We start from the raw sequence: 13,352 nt of genomic DNA on the forward strand, positions 1-13,352 counted from the left end.
CAGATTACACCTGGCAAGAGCAGGTCCAAACTTTACAGAGTTCTTTGGAGAGGTGGGGTGCCCTTTTGGGGAGGTAAGGTACCTCTTGGATATGGCCCCAGGAGGCTGGGAAACCTTAGCAGGAGGTCAGGTCCTCTTTGTGAGAGGTAAAATGCCCTTTGAAGTTGTAAAAAGTGAAATCAAATGCGTGCGAGAGGTGTGTGAATTAATTGACAGCTGTCAATAACAACAGTCAGAAGTGTCAATAACAACAGTCAAAAGGAATCTCAAAAGAAACTGTCAAAAGTATCACAAACGTGCATGTAGTTGAGAATTCTGATTAATTCTAAATACCCAACATGAGGATAATTAGCAGCTAATGTTTTAATATGTGGTTTGAGAATACAAAATATGTAGGTAACATCTTAATGTCTCTAAGAAATGTTTTTAACATGCTATTAAAATGAAAGATGTGTTCATGATACATATCAGCACAAGACAGGCACAAATAATGCAACAAATTACCAATGCATATCTAAGCTGGGGAAAATAAGTCCAATAGATAAAGGTTTAAATTGGTTAGAGAAAATGCTGAATCATAAGAAGCCATTTTTTGGGAGAGCATTTCCATGAAGTAGACCGATGAATAACAGAGTTATATTTGAAGGTGTCAGAGAATTATTGATTGAAAGACGTGACATCAGTAGATTGACAGATCAGTGAATGAATAAAATTGCTGTGAATTAAGTGCTGGGCAGATTAAACTGATAAAAAACTATAACTATTCTAGTTTTTTGGCGTGAAATCTGAGATCTTTTGTGAAAAACCTAATAGCACATTAACTGTGTAGGTGGAACCATTGATCTCCCATTTTGGCCAAAATGAGACTTGTCTTGTCCTAATTGTATGTTTGTATGAATATTGTTAATTTGTAATGTTTCTGATTCTAACATTTCAATGTTTTAATAAAAACTAGTTTAATTGAAGAATTTCATTGAGCTGAATAAACTTTTTTTGCCCTTGTGAAATGAAGTAGAGTCATAGAGGTTTACAGCATGGAAACAGGCCCTTCGGCCCAATTTGTACATGTCACCCTTTTGTTTCAAACCCCTGAACTAATCCCAATTGCCCGCATGTGGCACATATCTCTCTATAGCTATCTTTCCCATGTAACTGTCTAAATGCTTTTTAAAGGACAAAATTGTACCCGCCTCTACTACTACCTCTGGCAGCTTATTCCAGACACTCACCACTCTCTGTGTGAAAAAATTGCCCCTTTGGACACTTTTGTATCTCTCCCCTTTCACCTTAAACCTATGCCCGCTAGTTTTAGACTCCCCTATCTTTGGGAAAGGATATTGACTATCTAGCTGATCAATGCCCCTCATTATTTTATAGACCTCTATAAGATCACCCCCGACCCTTCTACGCTCCAGAAGAAAAAAAACCCAGTCTGTCCAGCCTCTCCTTATAACTCAAGTTCCAGTAGCATCCTAGTAAATCTTTTCTGCACTCTTTCTAGTTTAATAATATCCTTTCTATAATAGAGTGACAGAAATGTTTAATGAAAAGTCTTTAAATTAATCAGGCCGCCTAACAAAATTTCCTACAACAATTTTAAAATCTCAACTAAAGTGTCAAAAACAACTGTCAAGCCTTTAAAACTCCTACCATTTAAATATTTGAAAAAAAATTGTGTGGAATCATTGTTTGCTATTTCATTGCTTGGTGTTTCACACCCATCTAAAAACATGAGTCTAATCATGCTGCTACATGACTGATTTTGCAATGTTCCAGTGGGGTGCCTGCTATTTCACAAGCTGATTGATAGCTACAAGCAGTTATAGGCTCTTTGAAGTTGAATAATGAATTCTAATGTTTGCTTGTATAAGGAATTAAGCACTTGAATTAAATATTTGTTTCTATAAAGAATTATGTTGAAGGAAGATAAATATACTGAATCTGTTTTCATGATAAGTGCTTTTATAAAAAAACAAAGTTGGCAATAAACATAGAACTTTATTTTATTTTATCTCAATGTGGAAGATACAGGGTGAGTTGGCATGAAGGATGTAAAGGCAAAAGGTGGTGAATCAGGGTCATGGGTTAGTATGAATTGGCTTTAAATTGTCTGTGGATAATAAAGAGCCACTGAAGTGAGTAAATTGGCATAGATTGGCGTCAAAGTTCTGACTTTTTTTGCCTTTGTGAAATGAAAGATTTAGTCTTTAAATTAATCAGGCCACCTAAAAGAATTTCCCACAACAATTTGAAAATCTCAACCACAGTGTTAAAAGCAACTATCAAGCTATAAGGGCCTTTAAAACTTCTGCCATTTAAACCTTTGAAAAAAAATGATGTGGAGTCATTGCTTGCTATTTCATTGCTTTAAATTTCACTCCATCTAAAAACATGAGCCATGAAATTTGGCATGTGGATGGGTTTGGGGGTCACGAATTGGCATGGGTTGGCATGGATGGGAAAACCTTGGGTACATTAATAGCTACACTAACAATCAAATTAAGATAATCAGTTGAGCTCGTAACATGATTCCTTTACACTTGCCAAAAGTAACAGGTATTCATATGCAAGGACTCAAAAGGAACATTGCTTAAAAAGAGACATGTTATCAAAACTTTTCATCTTGAACTCATCAGGACAGACACAAAAATGTTGAATTTGAAAGGGAGCAACAATTTATACTGCATGAGAAAAGTGTTGCATGTCAGCTCTGATACCATGAAATATTGCCATGGTGAATGTACCAAGGAATTATTGTTCCCCCACACTTTCATTTATTCAGAAAGGTGCAATATCTGGCAATGTTCCTTTTGTCTACAGAGAACAAGTCCCTGTGTATGAACATAGGTAACTTAAAGCAAGAATAAGGGAATTATGTCGTGAGTCCAACTGATAAATTTGTTGTAATTGAGTTTTAAATTGATTGTAATTGTGATTCTTAAAATTCTACTCAGGTTCTGTACTACAAAGCGACAAAAGGAATCTACTCAAATTATGTACCTTTCTTGAACAACCCAGGAATTTGGGGAGTCCAGAATTCCCCCTGCTTTCTCCATGATACTGCCTTGACCAACAGAGAGGATATTCCAGCCAATAAGCACCCTTTTCTCCTGTGGTACAAATGATTGTGATCATTGGAAATTTGTCATTCTTGTGTTTGTCCTGATGAGTGCAAAAGCAAAAGCTTTACAGCAATAACGTTATGCCTCTCTTTTCAAAAATATTCAAATATAGATTGAGTATAGTTGTGCAATTTGGCTACATTGTTATCTTCTTTTCCTGTGCCTACTCTTTGGTTTTAAATCTATCTGAATTCCTGTTTTTTTTTATTCCTTCATGGGACATGGGCATCGCTAGCAGGCTAACATTTTTTGTTCATCCCTAGTTGCCCAAGGGCAGTTGAGATTCAACCACAGTGTTCTGGAGTCACATGTAGGCCAGACCAGGTAAAGATGGCAGATTTCCTTCATTAGTGAACCTGATCGGCTTTTCCTACAATCGACAATGGTTTCATGGTAATCAGGAGATTCTTAGTTCCAAATATTTTGTCCAAGTGAATTCAAATTCCACCATCTGCCAAGGCAGGATTCGAACCCTGGTCCCCAGAACATTAGCTGAGTTTCTGGATTAATAGTCTAGCGATAATACTACTAGGTCATCGTCTTCCTGTTCCAATGATAGATTTCTCAGGCTCTAGCACAGGGATTCCCTTCACTCTCCACTGCATAGTTCTTACACTTTTTGTTGTGGTCTATCATGTAACAGTGCTCTCTTTGATTTGATTTGATTTATTATTGTAACATGTATTAACATACAGTAAAAAGTATTGTTTCTTGCGCGCTATACAAACAAAGCAAAACAATCATAGAGAAGGAAACGAGAGAGTGCAGAATGTACTGTTACAGTCATAGCTAGGATGTAGAGAAAGATCAACTTAATGCAAGGTAAGTCCATTCAAAAATCTGAAGGCAGCAGGGAAAAAGCTCTTCTTGAGTTAATTGATATGCGACCTCAGACTTTTGTATCTTCTTCCCGACGGAAGAAGGTGGAAGAGAGAATGTCAGGGGTGCGTGGGGTCCTTAATTATGCCAGCTGTTTTGCTGAGGCAGTGGGAAGTGTAGACAGTCAATGGATGTGAGACTGATTTGTGTGATGTATTGGGCTACATTCACATAAGAACATAAGAACTAGGAGCAGGAGAAAGCCATCTGGCCCCTCAAGCCTGTTCCACCATTCAATAAGATCATAGCTGATCTTTTTGTGGACTCAGCTCCACTTACCCACCCGCTCACCATAATCCTTAATTCCTTTATTATTCAAAAAATTATCTATTCTTGCCATAAAAATATTTAATGAGGCAGCTTCAACTGTTTCACTGGGCAGGAAATTCCACAGATTCACAATTCTTTGTGTGAAGAAGTTCCTCCTCAACCCAATCCTAAATCTGTTTCCCCTTGATTTGAGGCCATGCCCCCTAGTTCTAGTTTCACCCGCCAGTGGAAACAACTTCCCTGCTTCAGTCTTATCTATTCCCTTCATAATCTTATATGTTTCTATAAGATCTCCCGTCATTCTTTTGAATTCCAATGAGTATAGCCCCAGTCTACTCAGCCTCTCCTCATAAGCCAGCCTGTTAAACTCTGGAATCAATGTCATGAATCTCCTCTGCACCCCCTCCAATGCCAGTATATCCTTTCTCGAGTAAGGAGGCCAGAATTGTACTCAGTACTCCAGGTGTGGCCTCACCAGCGCCTTTTACAGCTACAACATAATCTCGCTGTTTCTAAATTCCATCCCTCTAGCAATGAAGGACAAAATTCCATTTGTCTTATTAATTACCTGCTACTCTTGCAAACGAACTCCTTGAGATTCCTGCACAAGGACACCCAGGTCCCTCTGCACATCAGCATGTTGCAATTTTTTGCCATTTAAATAATAGTCCTTTTTGCTGTTATTCCTACCAAAATGGATGACCTCGCATTTACCAACAATGTATTCCATCTGCCAGACCCTTGCCCACTCACTTAGATTATCTATATCCCTTTGCAGACTTTCAGTGTCCTCTGCACACTTTGCTCTTCCACCCATCTTAGTGTCATCTGCAAACACAGTAACTTGGTCCCCAACTCCAAATCATCTATGTAAATTGTAAACAATTGTGGTCCCAACACTGATCCCTGAGGCAAACCACTAGTCACTGATCGCCAACCAGAAAAACACCCAATTACACCCCTCTTCGCTTTCTGTTAGTTAACCAGTCTTCTATCCATGCTAATATATTACCCGTAACTTTGTGCACCTTTATCTTATGTAGCAGTCTTTGGTGCGACACCTTGTTAAATGCCTTCTAAAATCCAAATACACCACACCCACAGGTTCCCCTTTGTCCACTGCACATGTAATGTTCTCAAAGAATTCCACCAAATTAGTCAAACATGACCTGCCCGGGTCACGATCTTTCATAGTTCCTTGCAGTCTTTGGCACAGCAGGCTATGAACCCTGTTTTCATCACCAGATTCATGTGGAATGAGTTGTATGAGTTGAATGAGTTGAAGCATACAATAAATAACCCGATTTACAGGTTTACGTGTTGGCTGGAATGTAGTGGAGACTTTCAGTGTAACGATGGAGCCAAAATGGTGTGAAAATGTTTTGTCCTCTGAGCAAACTTACACTGAAACGTCACTACAAACACATTGTTAAAATTCATTCATGGGATATGGGCTCCACTGGCTGGGCCAACATTTATTGCCCATTGCTAATTGCCCTCTACTTCAAGGGCAGTTAAGCATCTATCACCTTGCTGTGGATCTGGACTCACATGTAGGCAAGACCAGGTGAGGACAGCAGATTTCCTTCCTAAAGGACAATAGTGAACCGGATGTGGTTTTATGACAATCAGCAATGGTTTCATGATCATCAGTAGATTCTTCATTCCAGATTTTTTAAAATGGAATTCAAATTCCACCGCCTGAATCCAGGTCATAGAATCATAAAGTCTCTGCAGTGCAGAATAAGGCCATTCGGCCCATCAAGCCTGCGCTGACCACAATCCCATCCAGGTCCTATTCCCATAAACTCAAATAATTACCCAGTTAATCTCCTGACACTAGGGTCAATTTAACCTGGCCAATCAACCTAACCCACACATCTTTGGAATGTGGGAGGAAACTGGAGCACCCAGAGGAATCCCAGTTCCTGGATTAATAGTCTGGTGATAATACACTCGTAAAAAGTCTGACAACACCAGGTTTTAGTCCAACCGATTTATTTGATAGTAAACTCACAAGCTTTCGAGGTTTCCCTAAGCTTATGCTCTGTCTGAGGCCAGAACTCTCCATTCACCTGACGAAGAGGGAAACCTCGAAAGCTTGTGAGTTTACTATCAAATAAATCGGTTGGGCTAAAACCTGGTGTTGTCAGACTTTTTACTGTGTTTACCCCAGTCCAACGCCAGCACATCCACATCACGATAATACACTAGGCCAGCTTCTCCCATTTTCACTGGGTCACAGCTGTGGAAACACTCCACATACGGCCATCATCTCACTCCTCCCCACCACCACCACCACCCCCCCCCCCCCACCCCCCACACCCCCAAGCACCAGCTCATGGGAGTTTCCTGCTTTTATATTGGTGTGGCTGGTTGCAATAAATTTAAGACCCCAAATCTAGGTCCAGTAGGTCAGAGTCACTTGATACCAGCTTAACTAAGATTTACAGAGTTGAGTAGCTATCCTCTTCAGAATTGCATTTTTGTTGAGTTTTCTTGACTGAGGCCAATACTGCAATAAATCCAAAGTCAGAATTTTTCCACAAGGCAAGAAGTCCTGGCACCAGCACCAAATATGGTATCTAACACCCCGTGGAATGTGGGTGATGGGACTCTGTATAATAATAGGAGAAGAGGCCAGGGAGAATGTGCACTCTTTATCATTCACATTCACACTGTTGCATTTTGCTTGTTCTATGGGGTTTATTATTTCTAATTAGCTCCATAGAGTATTTCCATCATTTTCCACTTAGCAATCTGGTGCAGTAACCAGCACATAAAATTCTTTGTGTAATCCTAATCCAAACACTTTTAATAATGACGGTGACATGGAAACGAAATGCAAAAGCATCATTTGAGCCACGTGCTGTAACTGTACTCTGAATGCTATCCCAGTATTTCTTTTCAAATATTTAGACATTTGCTGCATATTTATTTTACTTCCACATGTAAGCTCTCTTGCATTTTCTTCCCACACTTAAAGCTAAAGTGGTACATCAAAAAGTGAGCTTGTGAAAGCACCTCCATAACAGCACTTCATTCTAACAGCAAAGTGCTGTCTTTGAGTGGGACTTACCATGTGCCACTGTGTATTATTGTGTGTTCCTTAAATTTTGAAAATGTATTACTTTGGATCCACTTCAATAAATATGCAGATAACACTGCTTGGTGCTATGACTACCAGACTTGTTACTTTTCCATATTTGGTTCGGGTATTATGTATGTTGCACAGTGGTGAATTTCACTAATCCTTTAACTGCCCTCACTTCAAAGGAACAGATTAAGTGAATGAAATTCTCCAGATCCCCTCAAAAGGGTTTGATTCCTCTTCCCCCCATTAACTGCTGAACCTGATTTGTTTCTCGCCAGGCTAAATGATAAACTTATAACATTCGTTGAATGTTGGAGAGTGGCGTTAGCTAGGTATTTTCCTAAAGAGAATGGTGTGTATAGCCTGATCATTGCAAACGCTTTGGCCGTGATTCTGCAGTCCAGCTGCTGTGAATGAAGATTTGGCTGGGCGGCAAATTCACCCTTCTTGCTGGCAGTGGTAGAGAGGTGTGCAAGATCAGAGAATTAAGGGCAGTGTTCTTGGATATCTGAGCAGGAAACATTGGTATTGTAACAAAAATGTCAGAGTCAGAGATTACCGAACCTCAGCTGTCTGACCCTGGAGCATTATTATTAGCTATTATTATTATTATTTATTATTATTATCACAAGTAGCTATACATTAACACTGCAATGAAACTACTGTGAACATCCCCTAGTTGCTACACTCCAGCGCTTGTTCGGGTATACTGAGTGAGAATTTAGCACAGCCAACGCACCTAACCTGCATGTCTTTTGGATCATGGGATCACCTGGAGGAAACGCACGCAGACACGGGGAGAACATGCAGACTTCGCAGAGACAGCGACACAAGCCAGGAGTCAAACCTGGGTCCTGGATGGTATGAGACAGCGGCGCCAACAACTGCTTCACTCCTGTGTCTGAGTCGTGTGTGAGATCTTCAAATGATGGGATACATAAATAAGGTTGAAGTGTTCCAAAGACATGCTGCACAAATTCAGCATGAATCAGGTTGGGGAATATATCAGGGTTGCATCCTTCATTAAAGATATATGCTGGAATTCTACCGCCCTGTCCACCACAGAATCAGAGTGGGTGACGGGCGGACATTGGAAATGCTCTTTGAACTTGGGCGGGAATTTCTGGTCTTGCTCAAGCGAGGCCATTAAATCCCGCCCATGGAATGGGAATTACTCCAGCAGAGGAGGGAGGAAAATAGACTGGCCATGTTCTGGAAAATATGGGATAAACTGGTGGGAATTGACAGAAACAAATACCTGGTGCCCTCCAGCAATGCAAAAACACAAATTAGCCATCCACACAAAGTATTTGTTTACAAGGCTGCATATCAATAATCTTTCTTCCTAGGGCAATTCCACAATGTTTATTCAAATTTATTTATTAGTGTCATACGTAAGCTTACATTAACACTGCATTGAATTTACTGTGAAAATCCCCTCGTTGCCACAGTCAGGTGCCTGTTCGGGTACACTGAGGGAAAATTTAGCATGGCCAATGCAGCTAACCAGCACGTCTTTTGGACTGTGGGGGGAAGCTGAAGCACCTGGAGGAAACCCACGCAGACATGGGGAGAACATGTAGACTCTGCATCAGCTGTGACCCAAGCTGGGAATCGAATTCAGGTCCTTGGTGCTGTGGGGCAGCAGTGCTAACAACTGTGCCATCCTATTGCCCTTGGAACCTATTGTCAGAGGAAAAAGTCACAGTCCCATCACTGGAAAGCTTTAAGACCAATCTTTAGACTATTTCTATTTAAAGTTTTACATTATCAGGATGGCCATCTCATCAGGTCATCTCTGGTTTAACTCGCTGCCAATGTAAATGTGGGTGGAATATGACGATTAGTCTGTGATCCTGATACAATCAAAGCAGAAACAGAAAAGCATAAACACTGACAGAGCTGGTGAATCACACCATGTTTTTTGAGTTCTCATACAAAACACACTCCTCCAAAATCACCCTCACATGCATCTGGGACTGTCTTCAGCATTTTAACTAAAAGACATGCAGAAAAAGATAAGAAAACTGGAAAGAAAGTTTCACAAAAATGCACCATGGCTGTGGGCAATGAGCGGATCTTCAAAAGAAAGAATCATTCATGAGGAAATTCTTCACTGGCACATTGACATACAACTGGGGCGGCACAGTGGCACAGTGATTATCACTACTGCCTTACGGCACCAGAGACCCAGGTTCAATTCCTAGCTTGGGTAACTGTCTGTGTGGAGTCTGCACATTCTCCCTGTGTCTGCGTGGATTTCCTCCGGGTGCTCCGGTTTCCTCCCACAGTCCAGAATACTTGTTAGGTGCATTGGCCATGCTAAATTCTCCCTTAGCGTACCCAAACAGGCACCAGAGAGTGGCGACTAGGGGATTTTTCACAGTAACTTCATTGCAGTGTTAATGTAAGCCTACTCACGACACTAATAAATAGACTTAGCAGAACCAACACAAGCTTGTTGGGCTAAATAGCCTATTTCTGTGTTAGAACATTTAACAAGTCTGTAATAATCATAAAACCACTGAATGTTATGGCATGGATGGAGGTCATTCAACAAATTACATCTGTTCTTGCTCTTTCTTTTGGTGTGTAGACATTCTACGCAATAAACTAACCCAGCTTGACAGCACGTTTGGAATAAAGGGAAGGCTGTCTCAAAGAGTTGTGATAAATTGGACAAGAGATTAAATACACATATAACTGCAATTTTTAACAGTGAAGTATGATTAGAAATGCACTGAAATGGTGCTGGACACAAATTCAATAGTGACTTTCAAAGAGATGTATTTGAAAAGGAAACAACTGCAGAGCTACAGGATAAGAGCAGAGTTCAGTGGGATAAATTGGATACCACTGGCAAAGAGCTGGCACAGACATGATGGGCCAAATGATCTCCTGCTATGCTGTAGGGGTTCTGGTCAGGGGACAAGAACAGAAAACCAGGCTGAAATTTTACTCAACTGAGATGGGTTCAGGTGGGATTCTCTGATTTCATCCCTGGCCACTCCGATGGCAGCGAGGATGGAGAATTTGGCACTCAGCCGAAACTTCATTCACTGCAGCAGCACCAGAGGATCCCTGCAAGGTCGGAAGTTTCCGATACATTGCTCTCTCTAAATTCTTGATAGATTATGTCCCAAATGCTGAAAAATGTGTGGGGAATAAAAAGGACATTGTATTAACTTTATCAACTAGAACTAACAGCGGTGTGGCAGTGAGGTCTAAAGCTCTTCAGGATGGTTTAAACCCTTTAAGCAGAAATGAATATTATTAAAAATTAACTACAAATTAGTTGGTCCCACTAGAAACGGTAGGAGAGAAAATCAACTTTACTGGTGAACTGGCCCAGATAGATGAAGCTTGCCTCGCTTAAGTGGGTCATCAGGAAAAAAACTAGATTCTTCTCACGATATTCCCTGCCTGCCACATCATTCCAGTTCCAGAACACAGAGGGAAAATAAGAAGGTTGTCTGCTATCAATCAGATTGATGGTTTATTGTGACTGGTTCTTGTTCTTGTCCAGCCAATGCTGCCTAAAGGCATGAGGGAGAGGGAGGGGAAGCATGCACCATTTCTGTCTGCTTCATTGAGTGGTGGTGATGAAAGATTCCCTTTGGCCTGCCTGAAACTTGTTGCTCATCCAGTGCAAGGCATTATCCCTGACTGAGTGTTGCAGACTGGCATATTGCAAGGTCCAAGGCTTTGTGCTGAGGGACGCGTTCAAGCTCTGGGCAGCCAACCACTGCAAGGGGGGGAAAGGCCACCCTCTAATGCTTTTTAGCCATTGTGAGCCGAGAAGCTAGAAACTTTGTAGAACCCCCGCATCTTTCCACAAGGAAGGCACCTCAAATAGCAAGAATATCAAAATTGCATCAAGGAATCTCAAAGTGGAACTTGCTGCGTGGAAGATAAGATGGGCAGCACAGTGGCACAGTGGTTAGAATTGCTGCCTCACAGTGCCAGCGACCTGAATTCAATTCCAACGTTGAATGACTGAGTGGGCTTTGCATGTTGTCCCCATGTCTATGTGGGTTTACTCCAGGCACTCCAGTTTCATCCCACAATACAATTTATTAGTGTACAAGTAGACTTATATTAACACTGTAATGAAGTTACTGTGAAAATCCCCCAGTTGCCACAGTCCAGTGCCTGTTTGGGTACACGAAGTGAGAATCCAACATGGCCAATGTGCCTAACCAGCACGTCTTTCGGACTGTGGGAGGAAACTGGAACACCCGGAGGAAACCCACGCAGACACTGGAGAACATGCAAACTCCACACAGACAGTGACTCAAGGCCAGAATTGAACCCTGGTCCCTGGCGCTGTGAGGCAGCAGTGCTAATCGCATGCTGCCCAAAGATGTGCTGGTTAGGATGGCTGGCTGTGCTAAATTACCTCTTATTTTCTAGGTTAGATGAATTGACCATGCTAAATTGCCCCTTTATGTCCAAAGATGTGTGGGTTCGATGGATTGGCTATGCTAAACGTGGGGTTACGCGGATGGGGTGGGAGAAGTGCCTGGGTCTAATAGTCAGTCAGACAGTCGATGGGCCGAATGGCCTCCTCCTACACTGTAGGGATTCACTGTGGGGGTTGTATGCTGATATCTATTCTGTGGAGATGAATTTCATTGCATCTTTTGTAATTTTCAAATCGACACGTTTTGTAATGTACTTTGATCAGTAAAGGATGTTTCAAATTTTTTTCAGGATGAAGCCACGCCCCTTCTTCCAATCCCTATACGTCATCCTGTCTCCCCCCAGGTTCGCATTGTTGACAGGAGGGGGGAGTCGGGGTGGGTGAGCGGTTTTGATGATGCAGACTCTGGATGAAGCCTCCCCAATCCCTCAGCACAGGGCACACACACACACACACACTAAGGCAGAGGGAGCACAGGCTGGGGATCTGACAGCAGCACTGTCCCTTAGCTCCATGTGTTAGGCAGCGGGTGAGGATACAGTGCAGCAGCACAGTGCACACACACACACATACACACAGACACAGTACCAGGCTAAACCTCCCCCCTCTGTCTCACTGTATATACCAGTGCTACCGCTGAGACCAAGGATGCTGGAGTGTGTGAACTGAGTTGGGGCTGAGAAGTGGAGGGAGAGTTGGATTAGCTGATACCGACCATTCCAAAAAAACAAAACACCCTCCAGATCAAGAGAAGATCCTAAAATATGCAAGCTGACTTCTGTGGCGATGTGAACAGCTCCGGAGATTCGCGATGAATTGCTTTCCCATTTTGCAGTCGGGTCTGGATGATTGAAGCTGATTTTTTTTTGTTTGTTTCTGGGAGGGGTGGATGGTTCGGCGGGGGGAGACTCCTGGCTCACACAAACCTTACCCCACAAGAGGCTGTGGATTTTCCCCCAGGTGGCCAGCCAGAGGATGTCTTTTTTCACGTAAGTAACCCCCCATCTCTTCACCCTTCTTAGAAATCCCCTTAAAGAGAAGCAGCGGAGGCAGACATTCCGTGTGGAAATGTATCATTAGCAAATTTCCTAGTATCAGGAATTACTGGGCGGATTGGGAAAAGCCACAACAATGTATGTTTTTTTTAAAATAATTCCATCGGTTGCCCCCTTGTTTGGGGGAGGAATGAATTGGGATCTGGATGGGAAACTGAAATTTTCTGTCTGTCTACCACTGGATTTAATTCAGTTCCCAGTCTCAAGCCTGTTGCCTGTAATTTTTTTTTGCTATCACGCTGGTTTTTCTGCTGCAGATAACCGGGAGGGTGGGGTTATCAAATCCAGCTAAACCTCCTTTCTTTGTATCTGCATGGATGTTGCATGTGTGTATGTGTGTGTGTGTGTATCCCCTTCATATGTGGCCAGTGACAAGATACATTCGAATCTCCAAAATAGATTCGCAGCTCGGGAATGTAGGCACAGGTAAAGCCGAGTGAGAACAGATTTAAATAGGAACAAGGAGGTTCTGAGACACACACGTCTGATACTCTTGTGGCCAAGTGGCT

The 13,352-nt window shown here is 42.0% G+C and overlaps 1 protein-coding gene across 1 annotated transcript in view; it reads left to right on the forward strand.

Moving 5' to 3' along the window:
• Positions 1-12,684: 12,684 nt before the first annotated feature.
• The window catches only part of lrrc8c (leucine rich repeat containing 8 VRAC subunit C), a 34,766-nt gene continuing 34,098 nt past the window's right edge, over positions 12,685-13,352 (forward strand). The window contains exon 1 of the mRNA XM_080195188.1: positions 12,685-12,777. The gene's annotated coding sequence lies outside the window, so the exon portion shown is untranslated. The remainder of the gene's footprint in view (positions 12,778-13,352) is intronic.

This window comes from Carcharhinus amblyrhynchos, chromosome 9 (assembly GCF_965287045.1).
Source record: "Carcharhinus amblyrhynchos chromosome 9, sCarAmb.v2.hapA, whole genome shotgun sequence".
NCBI lineage: Eukaryota > Metazoa > Chordata > Chondrichthyes > Carcharhiniformes > Carcharhinidae > Carcharhinus > Carcharhinus amblyrhynchos.